Genomic DNA, 12,989 nt, shown 5'->3' on the forward strand with positions numbered 1-12,989 from the left:
GGCATGCCATGAAGACAAAGCAACAGCATTCACTTTACGTTTTCTGTTCTACTCTGATTACTGAATAACTCGGCTATTTCTTCTGCCAGAGACAAAAGGTCTACTATTTAATCCCATTACCAATACTGAAATCATTCTTACTCCTAAAGTAAAAATCACTTCAGACATTGAAAGAAAAGTCAGATCAGTTCTCCCCAACTAAATATGATGGCACAACTCATCTAGATTCAAGTGAGGCAATGAAAATGTTGACACATAAAAGGCTAAATTTTAAGAAGTCTCTGGAAGCAGATATATCACCTAGAATGTCATCACTGCAGAGGAATGCAATGCTGTAAAAAAAAAACAACTCAACACGACAGACAGACTTGCAAAGCACTGTCTTTACTAGCACAGCTCCTGAAAGCCATCACTTTTAAAAACTCAACTCTCACCAGTATCCTGACATAGGTGAGGAGATAAAACTGTTTGTGTTAAAAATAAAAAAAAAGGAAAAAATTGAAGTAAGGGTAATACATTTTGGTAAACAGCACTGGCATTTTCTAAGAAAATAAAACTGATGGCCCTAAAACCTCTTTTGGCCAATAAGGATGTGGTCATGCTTTTCTTTGTTTCAACAAGTATCCCATAAGCCTACACAACAGCACGATTGAGCCAATTGCTCCTGGGAATAAGGCTCTCTCTTCTTTATTAGGAAACTCTAAAAATCAGATCAGGAAAAGTGTTCTAGGAATTAAGAAGCACATGATCCGTCCTTTAACTCCTTCGAGAGTTGCACGTACGCCTGCCTGACGGTTATTACTACTTGATACCTTTGTGCAGATAGCGCCGAGCTGAATCTGTCGATCTGACAGCACTTTTCTTATGCCAGGATGTGGTCAGCTTTTTAAACAGGGTGTATATAAATGTATGTCCCACGTGCCTTTGTAGTAAACCATTAGTTTCTAGACAAATGTGCTGCAAGTCCCTGTGCAGAATTACACAAACTTTGTACCCCTGACAACTGACGACTTAACTCAAACCCCCTGGCATAAATTAAAACCAAGTAATTTTTACAGGATCACTTTCATACACGCTTGTGCAATTCCAATGAGTACTTTGTGATGCATTTGTTCCCTTTCCTTTTTTACTCCAGGTTCAATAGATACATCAAAGAATGAACAAAGGCTGAATAAACTGAAAATTTGCTTAGTGAAAGACAAACACACTGTTCCTGGAACAAAGATTTTTTCCTCAACCACGCCCACATGAGAAAAGAGAAATCAAAGCAGACCAATCCCTAATAAAATGCAAGCCCAAAGACGAACTATTATTTGCTTTTATCAAAATCTCACACGTGCCGTTTAATGGTGGACTTAGTGAATTTTGCAAGTATTTTTCAGAAATATGATCAGAAGAGTTTACTCCTAGGAGAAGAGAAGCTCAAAACGTGGATCATATTCCATTAAAATTAAGAAAAACAACATGACTTCTATAAACATACAACTGAGATATTAGGAAACCAAGATGCTGTATTTTCTGAGTTTCATTTTAGATTCCACAGACAGAACATGGTAAAAGATAATATCTACAGTATTCTGCTTGTGAGGCTCAACTGAAATTACTCTAATCCTATGCTTATATCATAATTGCGTGGTTTAATAACATCCTCCAACATCAACTTTTCATTTATTTTTATATTTCAGGGCTGAAAACAGAGAAACTGTAATTAGGAAGCAAAGTTCCACCCCTGCCTTCCAAGCACTGCCTATATCTGCAGAGATATAATCCAACAGTTCCCTTTGTCAGGGGTAAAGAGAGCTGGGATTTGGCACAGCCCGGCATTTATGTTGGATTACATGTTCTTCAAGTTGTCTTTGTAAGTAAGAGATGCATGAAATGCCAAACACAATGAATCTATGCAAGAACTGACTTTTCAAATCAGCACAACCATTTTTAATATGTAAGGCAAGACAATTAAAAGCCCCAAAAGAAAAAAAAAAAATAAAGCCTGTTAAAAGGACGAATTCCTAACAAATCCATCTAGAGCCAGAACTATTTACAGAGAGAGCAGAGAAAAAACCCCTGTAACACGCTTTTTGTTTGCTTGTTTCAGAAACATCAGCCTATAATGTTATTGCTAACTGCCATAATCTACCCTCAACATCAGTAAGCATTATTTCTCTTTAAAAAGACCTTCACCAGGATTTTATAGAGCTTGATGGAAAAACTATGCATGTTCCTTCCTGTACCTAATTACCTCAACTGAAAAAGCTGCCAAGTATTTTGCCCTTTAGTTCTTTTAATCGTATTAGTGCAAATGCATTTGGATGCCAACAGAAACAAACATTTTAAGATTTTTGCTCAAAAGATTCCAAATATGTATGAGGCTGGTGCTATGAAAGCACACTCCACTTCTTCCCAGAAAGCACAGAGTTATTCTTGCAGAAGAAATATGAATTTGTGCCTCTTGTAAGACTAAATGTCTAGTTTCGACCCAATTTAAGTAAAATAATGTCAATATGAACTGCTCTCACAATGATTTATGCTACCTTCTGTTACTTTATTACATTAGACATTCCTTTCTCTAAGCTTTATACTTTTTGCCGTCCTCCTAGCAACCACATAAAGGCTGAGTACCAACTTTACACGCCTGGCACCCTTCCAGGCTCGACTGTTATTGATAATTATATTGAAGTCTCAATTTAATTGCTACTCTGTTGTGACACAGAATATTTTTTGTAATTAGGCTTTTCCCATTTTCTGTCCATTCATTTTTTGCATTACTGAAAATTACTTTTTCGGCCCAATCCCCCCCTCCCCTCTGTGAAAACACAAGCAGAACAATGATACAGATAAGGGTCTGTACATCTGTTACTATCATTAACAACTCAGTAATGTGAAGGGAAGGAAAAAAAAAGGGGAAAAAAAAGCTGAATATAATTTCTCAGAAGGTAAGTTTTTTTTTCAGTTTAAGTGCTCTTTTTCTTCTTACAGTTACTCAATGATTTCCTGTTCTAATTACAAGACATTATACAGAAAGCAATTTTTAAAAAGGAAATGTACCAGCACAGGAGGCTAAACAGAAACACTTGCTTGGTATGGTTTGAAATTGCAAACTTTTACGTCTCTTATCAATTTTCTGCTCTACCTTTGTACAAAATATTATACCACACATCTACCATTTCTTCAGAGGCAGTTAACACAAATATATACATCAAAGGGCAAACAACACTTGCAGTTAAACTGCAGGCAAAGGAAAAAAAAAGAAAAAAAAAATCAATTTTTTCCTTTTCCATGTAGCTGGTAAGCTGGAGGCAAGCCAAGCCTCAGAGTGGAAAATATTAAAAAGTTAAAAAAAAAAGGCAGCAGGCTTGATTAAAGAGCAAAAGAAGAGATATTCAGTTCTAGATCTAAATGAATAACCCACAAACTATTTCATAAAAACATACTGTGACGTAAATTACACATCAGTATTGCACTGTTGTGGTTATTTTGAGAAATGGCTTGTACTGTAAGTCAGCTGGTAAAACCCCACCCTTAATGATTTTGTAATTCTCCATACAGCAATCAACTGGAGCAGTCATGAAATTGCCAAGAAGGAAAACAGACAGAGCTGCAGAGAGTTTGTAATAAAAAGATAATGTACTTTTAACATAACAGAAGTAGAAGATTGGTTTTATTAACTAAAAAAACTACTTAAAAGGTCCCAGGCTTGCCATTTGTTTTGATAAATGTTGACACAGATCTTCGTAAGATAAGCAATGGAAGTACCAGGGGAAGCAGATAAAATGGGACAGTGCTTTGGTGTGTGGGTAGCAAATTGAGCAAGGGAGCTATGTGGAATATGGAGAGAAAATGAAGGAAGTTGCAGGGTTCTGTCCATCAGGCTCCTCTCCCACGCGGTGCCCTCGCTGCTCTGCCTTCCTTCATAACCCTCTGTTACTAAGGGGGTCTCCCAGAGGATTGACATACCACAATTAGCTTATCATTGCTTCTATGCAAGGCTTTGACCATTACCATCAATATGCAGGGCATACAGAGGTAATGGAGGATGCACCTGGGTGTCTGAGGGACTGGTGAGGTGCTGAATGAACATGGCTCTGACCCCTGTGATGGAAGGTCTCCTGACTATTGCAGGGCAGTGTATTCATTCACCTCCCAACACCCTGCAGCTGTTAACACCTAGTTCTCCTCTTGTTCTACTTCTCTGGCAATGACTGCAGTATAGGCATGAGAACACAAGTGTAGATGAAGCAAAGATGTGTAGCTCACCCTTCAAAACCAGTATCCGCAGGTCAGACAGGCTCTACATATATCAGAGCTGCCTGTTCTAATAAAAACCCAAAGAAAGAGTGCACAGTTTCCAGCAGATGGAAATCAACTTACCACATAACTACCTAAAAAACCTAAATCTCTCAGAAGGTCCATAAGCAACAGAAACAGCAGAACGATGAAGGAATAACTACAAAGAGGAATAAGAAACTGGGTCTTTATGACCTCAGAATCTTTAAGAGGAGTGATGCAATGAGAACACCTTTCCATATCACAGTCCAGCTCTAACCTGCCAAACACCTCCAAACTTCCAAGATAACTGCAAGTGGCCAAGCAGCAATGACAGTCATCACCTGCACCTCTGGGGATTCCTGTGAGGGCAAGGACAGCTCTCCCAGAAAAATAACCTTAATGGGAGGACCATGCCTGGCTCCTGCCTGACCACCTCTCACACGGAATCCTTTGCACAGACACAAGGCTAGGAACCACAGTAGGAATCTGCTGTGGACTAGGAGCAACAGCTGAGGAGTTCAGGTAGCTCATCATGGTCACAAGGCATGCTCTAGCACAGCAATCCACCCTCTCTCCAGTGGTTAGGAAAGATTTCTCAAACACAGCTCTTCCAATCCACTCTGCCTTTTCATTCCCATGGTCTTTATTCGCACTAGTAGAGACGCTCAGTGTGCCTCAGCTGGCTAATTAATCACAAGACCCAAAAATATTAATCTAAGAATGGTATTTCTCTCACAGATAAATGCAAATACAGTAATGATTTAGCCACATGAGATGGGACAGGAAATCTGTGGTTTTGGTTTTAAATAAATTTGGGTAAATTATTGACACAACAGGGATACCTCTTTGTCGGCAGGACTCATGCTACTCATCCCTGCTTTGAGAACCCCCCTCTATTTGAATGCTAATGCAATCAAGAACAAAGGCAATGTGTTGCAGGATACGAACACAGTGATTACATTTATGTTTACCAGATAATGATGGTGTTAACAAGTTGCCTGTAATTCTGACATGGACGTTTGCCTGCCTGATTCTGCTTTTAAATTGATCAAAAGGCAAAAGTCATTTCTGCCAATAGTGAGAATAAAATGTACAGCCTTTCTGCATGTGTCAGATATTTCTCCCCTTTTAAGGAGAAGACAGAGCTATTTCTCAGAATTTCATGCCACTTCCCCAGCCCTCTGTTTTCTGTCACAGTGCCAGCAGAGCATCAGCCTTTCAAAGAATTCCTAAGCTTAGTTTAACATTTGAAAGAAAGAGAATACTTACAAATCTACTGGAGATTGAAACTACTGTTCAACTGAACAGCAATAGTCATTAAAAAAAAAAAGAAAAAAAGACAGTATCATCTAATACTTATTTAAAGCACATGGTTGAAAAATATTTTTCACTTGGCTATTTGGATCAGAGTTGTTCTACTTAACGGGGACAAACCCAAGTATGTTGATCAATGACTGACAGTATGTCCATATAATCAAATAGTCTATAATATTTATCTCACTAAATCACTCGAAATTCAAATCCTAAATCAAATTTTTGAAGAAGACAAAAGAAATTTAATATGAAAAAGTTTCCAACCAGGTATTCCACATCCTTTTCAGATCCTAATCCTATATTCAGCTCCTCATAACTGCAGCTCCAACCTTGCACTCCCAGAATCCTCCTGCACATTAGGAAGTGCCTCATAAACCTTATGAGGTGTTTCTAGACTCAAAAGAAGAGTGACTGACACTCGTCATTTCCAGCTTTTATATAACCCTTCCATCCACAGGCCTCAAACTGCTTTATGGAGATGAGTAAAAATTATTATCCCCATTACACAGAGAGAGAAACTGAGACAGAGAGAGCTTAAAGGATTTATTCTACAGCATCAAGCAATTTAGAGTGCAAGGGAAAGAGCAAAGAGGCCAGGCAGAAATTCTTGTTGGGAAATTTCTGGGTAAGTGGGAGATCCCTAAATTTCCTCAAAAGGGAAGTGACTGTCTCTGGTCACCCCAGCCAGCCTGCCTGCCTCCACCAGAGATGGGGGGCATGGATCAGGTGGCTCTGTGCTGAGGCTTTTCTCTTACCACAACCATCTTCCCTGTCCCACACAATTCCAGTCACTCCTTCATTCTATTCAGCTGCTGCCCAGCTGGGATTATCTCCCCCTTCAGGAAGGGTCTGTGGAGCAGCAGCTCACCCTCCTGCCCAAGGCAGGTGACTGCTGTGACAACAGCTGGAGGAACCCCAAAAAAGCAAGCTGCCACTGCAGATGTGGCTGTGAAATCGCCTCCCTGCCTCCCAAAATTTCCCTCTCCTTACTCCTCAGGACACAAGCATGGGCCAGCCCATGCCCAAACAGCCATGGACGGCTACAGAAAACCACTGATATAAAAGGTTTCTAAACTGCCCTGTTAGCTTTCTAAAGCAGATGGAGATGGGGGGAAGGGGGAGATTGATTGTACAAGGGAGCACATGCTGCCTGTCCTCTTGAATGTTCTGGGTCATGCGGACCATTCAGGTTGAATGTGCATCAGCTTTAAAACAAGTATTTATCCTGGTTGTCGTGGTTACTGATAAGCAGCTTCAATTCTGCTGATAACAAAAAGAAGAAAGAATTAAAAAGGGGAGGGGAGCTGAAAACATAATTTGGTAATATGATGAAGCCAACAAGAGGAATTAAATCACATTAAACAAGCCAATTGTACTGTAAATGGCTCTACCTCTGTATTTGCTTTTAAAGCATCTAAGGCTCTAACATGGCAGCTGCTTCAGTTTTAACAAACAAACAGTAAAAATCCCTTTTAATAACGAAAGAAAATAATGATATACTTTGCTTTAGCTGAATTCAAACATAATTTAATTTTTCCTGAGGTGAGATTTGCACAGGGAACAATCAGATAATAAGCGTTATCATTCTCACAGACAAAACTGAACCAGCACTTTGCAATTCAAAGTGCTATTTAATGCACTGTTTTCAGCAATCTCTGAACACCATCCAACATACCACTGAACTACACTCCAGTACTTGCACATAAAGCCTGATCCTGCAAATACTTGAGCATGGGGGTTGTGCTATGAACACAAGTACTACAGCTGAGGGTGAAGTCACACATTCCTTACAGCACCTTTGTGAGGGGGGGCCACATCCTCACATCCACTAACTTTCCCTACAACACCTTCTCATGCTCTGTATTATTATTACTACTATTTCTATGATCATGTGTCTTGGTCCCCCTTTCTGATGAGAAAATACTGGAGAATGAAAAACCCTACTCTGGTGGAGAAACACGCAACTAATGCCCCTGGCAAGAGAGGGGCACACATTTTTACAGCAGTGATAATTAACCATTGGAACAATGAGCTCAAAGGTGTAACAGACTCCCCAACCCAGTGCTCAGGACTGAACCTCAAGATATTCCGTGGACTGACAAATTTTATTCTCATGTCTCTGTGTTATCTGTCTCCTGTGCTGAAGAGGCCCATGACAAATTCATACTTGTGTGGCATGAAAAACTGAAAAGAAGTGGATGGAGAGTTAAACTGAGTTACTGGGTTTAATATCAGACTAACCAGGTCTTCTGTCATCTCCTCTCTCTTTCACCTCTGCACACCATTCAAACATAAATGACAGACAAAGAAACGCAAGCCCTACTTATAAGGGACTGATTCATCACCTCTTCCTTGCGGCAGAATCAACCGCCTTCATTTTCCACTGCACCCAGAAGTATGAGTCAAAAGCCTTATTTTGGTGTCTCACACGGGGCTCTTTCATTATCATTCTGAAAATTCGGAGGAACTGCGCCCTCCTCGAAATAGCAGCGGCAGAAGCCGCCGGTCCCAGAGCTGCCACACGAGGGGTGGAAGGTGGAAACGGTCCAGTGATTGAAACATTCAAGCCCTGCTTTTGACGTTTATGCCCTCTTTGAAACCCTTAATGAAGTAACAACCCCGTTAATTCTGGCAGGGTATTTAATACACATAAAAACTGCATTATCTACTATTTACAATTTACTACACACGAGCAGTATCTGGCTCTGTATAAAAATAACAAGCTCACTGTAACCCTCCCCTCCCTAACCATACTGCTGATTTCTTTGACACATGGAGAAGTGAGAATAATTACATTTTACTGAGTGCGTCTCATTACACTGATTTAAGTAAGATTTCCAAAGCTGTAAAAATATGCTTTTCAATTTCATTTGTTTCTAGCATTTCACTATGAAGACAGTTCGTAAAGCCTTCAAAAATCATCATCAATATAGACAAAAATTGTACCCTGCTCATGTGGACATTTGACAGAGGGATAATAGGGTCTAGAAACACCACAGTCAGATGTTGCTTTTCTGTTTAATGTTTCCTTCTGTGCCAAACATAATATAACAGACAAGTGTTAGAGAGACATGCAGGGGGGAGTCTGAATAGAGAGCTTTAAAAGAGGCCCTTAATAGAGAAGCTGTATGCTTAGTCTTCAACAATATTCAATAGCAATTTATTTGCAGCCATTTTCTCATGTAACCTTTCACACGGGAGCAGATAAGATAGAGCACAACACAATTTGTCAACTGCCAGATATGAACAAAAGAAACCATTTTTAATAAGCTTCAGAGGCCCCTTGTATTTGTTTTGCAACATGTTAATAACTTTTTTGGAAGCCAATCAAAGACAAGAAGAGAAAAAGAAGTCAAGCTGGGAAACAAAAACCACAGTTTAAGAATTTTACAGATAAACTCGTGTTATCATCTGCAGTGTAATAATGCTTAAACCCAGGAGTGGCACAAAATTGGAATTAGAAACACGATGCCATTTCTTTTTTCACAAAAGAGCAATTACAAAAATGCTAGTGTCATATATACTTTTCCAAGAATTTGCAGTCCTCTATCTCATCCCAATGGAGCATATACCTGCTCCCCAAAAGAACCTTACTCAGGGTTCCTCTCCTTTGCAGTGAAGAGATCACACTCAACATGAAGACTATGAGGAAAGGCCAGACAGGAATTGCCAAACTCCAGGCCACTGACCCAACTGCCCTGTACCACGCTTCCCCAGCTGCTTGGAAACCCTCATCTCCTAACTGAACTTGGGCTGCACCAAACAGCCCCCAAACTGCTGCTCATGCAGCCTTCTAACGCAGCATTAAAAGCTGTTACAGGCACATGAGTAAGTCTGTGGTTGCTCATAAGACTGTGGTTGCTCATTTAATCCTATTCTGCATCACAACAAAGTAGACTGGAGCTGAAAAGAAGGAATAGGAAAAAGGTCTAAAAGAAAAGGAAGCTAACTTACACCCTTGTCTAGGATACAAGGGCCAAAACTGAGTGATATCCAGTATAAGACAAACAAAGCAACTGTGCTGAATTTTAGCAATGCCAGGGCCTTCCTGTGTGACCAAGGTCGTATCATTATTTATTCCTGGGGCAAAGACTCATTTTGATGGAAAAAGAATTAGTTGCAGGCATGTGAGAGCTTGTGGGACAATTGCTCCTGACTCCTTTCCCTTCCTGCAGGCACAAGAGGAGAGGCAGAGAACCTCCTCAAAATGGCATCTACCGATACCTGTGCAAAAATGTTTCTGCAGGAATGAGGTTAAACACTGGGTTCAAATGCTCATATGAGCCCTCAGTCACATTCTTAAGGTAAAGGTCTCCTGGTACTGAAGAAAAATCAGAACGCACCAAAATCCCAGCAACATACGCTGAAAAAGCTGATGAAGTGTTAAGCAATTTCATTAACATTATTAAAATAGACAAAGTTCCCTTGCAAAATTTCACACAGGCTTTAACGTCTCCTTGCAAATTACTCATGGCCTGAGAGACGCGTGAGGAGCAAATGGAGAGAAATAAAGCTTCTCTCCAGGTAATTTGGACCGAGTCCTAGTCTCACTGGTAGAAAGACCAGGCATGTGGGCTTCAGTGAGAACAGGGCTGGGTTCTTTGAACTAGATTATTATGGCATCTCTAAGAGAGGTACAAAAGTATACGGTGAGAGAAGATGCAGCAGAGAACAAAAGATGACAACCCTCCTTGTTATGATGATGAAAAGACTCCCAGACTTCAGCAGACACACACCTGCAGAGTTTAGGACCCTATACCCAAAATTAGATTTTGCCTTCTAAGGACTTTGGAAAGGAGTCTGTTATCCAGTGAAGAGAAAGAATGTAAGTATTTGCTCTTCAAGAAAGAGGAATGGCTTTTTGAATAAGAAAGGGCTCCCTGTGATGGGAACATTCCAACCCAGCCCCATGCTCCTCCTGAGAACCAATACAGGATTTCTCTTCCTCTTCTGCAGGACCAGGAAAACATTCCTGGAAAAGAGGAGAAGCCGTGCTACCTGAATTGTCAGAAAAGGCCTCAGGTGGAGGCAGGGTGAGAAAGGATTTCAGGACAAGTTATGCCTATGAGCTGAGGAGAACAAGCAAGTATCCTCCCACTCTTTTCTCTAGGCAAACTCTCTTTCCAAGTTTTCAGTGTGAGCATTGAGTCTCCAGTGAACCTGCCTAGGAAGGGCTCGGCACAGCCCTGCCTATCTTCCAGAAACACCAGAGCTTGGGCTGTCGTCCCACACCCAACAGAAAGGAAGGATCCCAAGTAAGAAACAATCCTAACACACTATCTGCTAGTCTGGAACCTGCTCTAATAATAGATAGCACTGCCTATTTCAAAGCACTTAATGAACACTAATTAGTCCTCAGGGCATTCCTATGAGGCAGGTAGACAGATAAGTATTATTTCCCCTGTTTTACATATGAAATAACCTCATCAGAGATGTTCTGACTTGCTTAAGGCCACCAATGAGTCACTGAGCTCAGCACAGAGCAGGTCCTGGCTCCCAGACCTGTGCTCAGACCTCTCAGCCATACTTCTTTCATAAGTGCAAATCTTCATTTCAAACGTGGAGGCAGAAAGATCAAGGAGGGGTAATAACACTAAGAAAGAATTTTCTCTGGGAAAGGAGCTTCCAGAAGAACAACAAAACAGAGTTATGTATCTACCGAATGCTAGATACCAAATCTAGAACAAGGAAAGAGATGAAAAACACATTGATACAAAATTGTGTAAGTTTTTATTATATAATCTATTCAAGCAGTCAGAGCTATTTATTGTGGTTCATAACCACCACTAACAGCAATTTATTACCTTTACATTCCTAATTTCTCGAATGGTCAAAGCCCACAGTCCTGGCGGCACACAGATGCTCAGCACATACAGGTAAGTTACGCGCCCACACCCACAAAGTTACACTGAGATGTTGCTCCACACTGGAAACCTTTGTGACTTCAGACATCCAGGGTAGGCAGGAACATTATCAATGGAACACAACAATCACAAAACAAGGTTTTGTGTCTCTTTGGGAAAGAGCAGCAATGGTTCAGCCACCATTTGCAAACAGCCAGAGCTCACATGACACCAGATACTACATGGCATTACATTCTTCCATCACCAGGCTGCTGCATCACCCACTATTTAACTGCCCTCGACCAGCACAGACAGAGCTGGGCAGACAAAGCCCTAAAATTTTAACACTCCACATCCAGCTAACGTTTTCCACATTCCTGAATGTGCCCTTCAATGACTCCTTCCCTTTCAGCCCACAGCCCCACAATTAAGTGAAGCAGGGTCCTTGAAAGAGGGAATGCAGTGCAGCAGTCCCTCAGAACATTCACCAATTGTTTGTGCTAAAAATAATAATTTTGCTTCTATGAGATTACAGGACCAATCCCCAGGCTAGGCAAAACATTACTTCTTTTTCAGAAGAGAAAAAAAATTATTTATACAGTGCATTACAAATCTCAAATGGTGATGTTTAAACACAAGTTTGATGAACTATATGCAGCATAATACAGCTGCTTTGCATTTTGATTCCTTTATTTATAGACCACAGCAAATTAATAACTCAAAAATGTTGTTCCAGGCAAAGTAATGGACACACAATAAAACTATTCATTTCCTCAAAGGTCACTCCAGGAGAAACATACATTGTTTCGAAGCCTACCAACAATGCTATTGTTCCAAAGAAAAGTGAAAATATATAATGAGCAGTTAGTACATATATCTGCAGTGGAGACCCTGGGCTAATTTAAAGTGCAATCTTAAGGCAATCAATCATACTCTAAAATTACTTCATTTTCCAAACTGTTTACACTTTTTAAGTTACAAATCCACTTTCTGCTATTTCAACTCACGATTTACAGCTACAGATTTAGCCTGCCTTGGCTTGCTGCCAAACTCTAGTCATGAGGGAGCTAATGATCTGAACAGATCAGTGTTTTATAATGGAGAAAAGCGCATGTAAATTTCCAGCATGTCTGCAAGTAATCAAGGCATGCTGACTATAAATGAGGCGGCCTCACATTTATTTTAGGAGAAATATTTTAAAGCCCCACTTTTTATCCAGGCCAACAACAAAAAAGAAAAAAAAAAAAAAGAAAAAAAAAAAGAAAAAGAAAAAAAACCCAATCCTTTAAAAAGGTACTCCAAGATTATTCCAAATGATTCTAAATGAAACTGCTAGGCAAACAATATGTTAAAGAATAGTACAATAGCTAATTTCCTTTAGTGTTTCTATCTCTAACCAGATCATATCCTTATCATGGCAAGCTGGAACATTAAACTCTCTAGTTCATGGAATCAAAACACAAGAGTGCTTCATATTACATTATAGAAAAATGAGCCATTCCCTACAAACAAGGTCAGATTTCTGGAATGCCAAAGGTCTACATTTAAACAGAGACGGGAGGAGGG

The 12,989-nt window shown here is 40.1% G+C and overlaps 1 protein-coding gene across 3 annotated transcripts in view; it reads right to left on the minus strand.

The window, feature by feature from the left end:
• Positions 1 to 12,989, minus strand: part of ARID5B (AT-rich interaction domain 5B) — a 114,297-nt gene that overhangs the window by 68,122 nt on the left and 33,186 nt on the right. The gene's annotated exons all lie outside the window — the stretch shown is intronic.

Source organism: Melospiza georgiana, chromosome 8, assembly GCF_028018845.1.
Source record: "Melospiza georgiana isolate bMelGeo1 chromosome 8, bMelGeo1.pri, whole genome shotgun sequence".
In the NCBI taxonomy this organism is placed as follows: Eukaryota; Metazoa; Chordata; class Aves; order Passeriformes; family Passerellidae; genus Melospiza; species Melospiza georgiana.